Genomic DNA, 3951 nt, shown 5'->3' with positions numbered 1-3951 from the left:
GCATAACCAACTGCTGCTGGACTGCTTTTTTATAGATGATTCTGCCAGGGAAAGGCGAGAAGGGAGTCATCACAGGCTAGCCAGACTGCGTATTTTATGTCTATGATTCCCAACTAGCCAAAGGGCAAGATTACTGTATCACCTATCTCTTTCCCCTGATGCTTACTCTTCTCCCATGAGCAGAACTGGTTTTCAATGAAATCTCATCTTCAGTGGACTCTAGCTGCCCAACACCCCTGCCCAGATCATGGCGATGCTGTGTGGTGTGTTGCAGAGTTGAACTGCTCCGTAGAGGGTTGTTGTCTGTAATTTGTACACAGGCGGTTCCTGGGGACTTGGCTCTGTGGAGTCACTGGGTGAGTTCAGACGGCCCACCTTTCAATTGTGTGAGCCAGGCTCCACTAGCAAGGCTGCAATGAATCTTCTTCGTGAGAGACCATCTATCTGTTGCCAGCTTTTTTCCTGTAAATCTAGAACAGGTAACACCAATATGAATTTATGTTTAGTTCTATGTAGTTACAGCTGAATCAATATAGGAATAACTATAAGTATGTGTGTGCACGGGTTAATATGGGATGGTGAGGTGCCACTGAGTCAGTTCAGTCTCAAAGTTCTGACTCTATGCACAGCAGAACAAGGCACTGCCGGGTCCTGCACCGTCCTTAAGATTGTTGTTATGTTTCAGCCCATGATCACACTGCGTCAGCCACCTCATGAAGGGTCTTTCTCCAGAGACTGTCTCTCCTGATAACATGCCCCCGGTATAGGAGATGAAGTCTCACCATCTGAAATTCTAAGGAGCAGTCTGGCTGTGTTTCTTCTCAGACATATGGGTTTACCCTTCTGGCAGTTCATAGTTCACTAGATATGCTTCCTCTGCACCATAGTTCAAATGAATAAATTCTTCGTTTGTCTCCATTATTCATTGGCCAACTTCTGTACGGCTTATGAAGCAAATGAAAATGCCTTGAATTTGGGTCAGGCACACCTTAGATCTCCACGTGACACCTTTGTTCTTCAAACACTTCAAATTAGTCTTGGGCAACAGACTTGCCCAATGCAATACAGCATTAATTGTGGATCCAAGCAAAATAAAAATTCTTCACCACTTCAGTTTTTTCAAACATTTTGTCTCTGTTTACATCCAGCTGTAATCCCTACTGAAGGCTGCAAATTTGATCTGCATCAGCAAGTGCCTCAAGTCCTGCTCGTTTTCAGCAAGCAAAGCTGTGTCATCTGCACATTTCAGGTTGTCTAATATACGCATATCTTCCTCTGATCTTGATGCCTCGTTCTTCTTCCTATGGGCCAACTTCTAGGATCATTTGATGGAATAAGTATGGTGAAAGGATAGACGCACACCTTTCCTGATTTTAAGCCATGCAATAAACCCTTGTTTTATGTGAACTGCCTCTTGATCCATGTACAGGTTCTACATGAGCATGATGATCGTTCCTATACAAGATGTATGTTCACTATTTCCTGAGAGGACCTATAAGCAACAACACTCACCAGCAATCAACACGCTTGCCTCTAGATCTGTCTTTCTAATACTACTTTCCAATTTTGAAAGGTTCCAGAGATCCCCGGGGAAATTGCTGGTTCTTTTTCTGGGCAGGGAAATGTAAAGTTAGCTTGGAACATCTGGTAGTACCAGACCGTCAGGAAGTGCTAAAAACACACACATACGTGATGGCGAGGTACAGGAACCAATTGAAAGAACTCCCAATGATCAAGGCAGAACCATCTGAACAACAAACTACATAAAATAGCATTGGATTATAGCTCAATCATGAGTTATAAACGATCCTAAATATCCCAAAGTCTATCCTAGTATAATATCTCCTGTACAGAATCCCAGATAATTTGTGTAGCTACTTCCCCCTCAAGGAGATGGAGCATAATTCCCTGTACATCCTAATTGTCTTACAAGGAGCACAGTATGGAAAGGTGTTGGGGAAGGACCAAGGAGTCAGTCACTTTACAATGAGAGTACTTGGCAAATACCACCTCGGGCAGGTTATCAAGCTTAGCATCTTCTGGAAAAGGTCATGTTGACAGTATGTACCTTTGAGAAGATGTGATGGCAATGTTATCATACCTCTGGGACTTCTTTTCAAGAAAGCAGAAATCTGTGCTAATCATGAAAAAACACCAGAGAAACTCAAATTAAAGGTCATTCTGCAAAATATCTGACCAGGACTCCTCAACATGGTCCAGATCATGACCAGGAGACACCTTCAGACCAATGCAGACAAAAGAGATAGGATGATTCAATAGAACGTGGCAATCTGCATGAGATTCTGGAACAAAAACAAGTATTGTGCAAAAACTAAAGGAGTGTTCATAAGACCGGGCTTTGAGTTCTCGACATCGGTTCCCCAGGACCGTAATTCGAATGCATTGATTCTTCATTAGTCTTCCTTGTTCACTGTCCAACTTGTGGCGATGGTGCGCTAGCAAGGGTGCAAATTGGATGTTAGGGAAACGGGAGCCCTCCTTGCACTATCTTCACAATGTGTGTACAAAGGTGAAACTCTCCCCAGATCTACAGGGTATTTTTTTAAAGCAATTCTAGAAAATTCCGCTGGAAACCTTCCTTGTCAATGACTACACAATCACTTGTGTAATCTGCACTATCAGATGGAGTTTCTAGTGGTTCCCCTTTTTCCACCTCTCTTTCTGATGTTATTTTCTCTCGGCAAAATAATTCTTGAAAAACTGATCTGTAACATTCCAAGTGAACAAGATGAATGCTTAATTAATGTTCAGAGAAGGGGGAAAGAATAGGAATCTGAACGTCCTAATACAACGTCTTATCTAAATGAGTGATTTCTTAAGTTTCTCTCCAGTCATTTCTAAGCATTTCCTACTAGAATGCCAGCAAACGGGGCAGCTGGACATGCAGCCGCGCCTGCCGACTCGCAGGCCCTGAAGAGACTCGCCACCACTGAGTATTCCGATCTGCTCAGGACAGACCCCCTCCCCCTCCAAGCAGTCTCCCGTGCCCACCACCCTAAACACAGCAGTCTGGGTCTCAGAGCGAGTCGTCCTATAAAAGTTTTCAGATTAGAAACAGCTTGGAAAGACTCTGCTGTGTCTTACCGGATAGTCAATGTGATTCTGAGGCTTTAGTAGACTGTGGAGCAGAAGCATACGGGAGGGCCCTGTGGCTGGGCAGCGTCCCCTTGTATTCAGGATCTACCCTGGGACACCCTCGTTATTCCTGCATGTCACTTCGTGGTGCTCCTCAGGGAAAAGGGATGAGTGTTGCGTCCTCTCTGGAGCGTACGTCTTTCCAAGGTTGGATAGCTGCTTGCGACAGCCACAGCTGTCTACTCCTCATTAAGAAAACTGGCTCATGGGATTTTAAAATCGGTTTGCCTTAATAGCTCCAGGGCACTAGGAAAAAAAGCTACCTTTTTTTATGGTCAGGTACTCTGAACTACCCAATGGTGATTATGAAAAATAATTGTACATGCGACAGTTGATGTAATGGAGAAAACCGAAGTGAACCTCCGGCTATCCTCTACTTCTGCTCTCCTCTGCTCTCTGCCCCTGCTCTCATGGCATCCTCTGTGCCTTGGTTTCCTTGTCTGTCAATAAGACATCAACTCTAATCTAACTTTCTAGATGGTAAATATATTATCGAATGATGCTTATAATACACGTTTACTGGGAACCGATTACAAGAATCTACATGTGACCTCCTTCCAGGGGAAGGACAACGGAAAGGGGGTGAAGGGAGGTGCCAGACAGGGAAAGATATGGTAAAGTAATAATTTATAAATTATCAAGGGCTCATGAAGGAGAGGGGAGCGGGGAGCAGGGATGGAGGGGGAAAAAGAGGACTTGATGCAAAGGGCTTAAGTGGAGAGCAAATGCTTTGAAAATGATGAGGGCAAAGAGTGTACAGATGTTCTTTATACAATTGATGTATGTATGGATTGT

Source organism: Tenrec ecaudatus, chromosome 3 (genome assembly GCF_050624435.1).
Source record: "Tenrec ecaudatus isolate mTenEca1 chromosome 3, mTenEca1.hap1, whole genome shotgun sequence".
NCBI classification, from domain to species: domain Eukaryota; kingdom Metazoa; phylum Chordata; class Mammalia; order Afrosoricida; family Tenrecidae; genus Tenrec; species Tenrec ecaudatus.
This window is presented reverse-complemented; position numbering follows the sequence as displayed.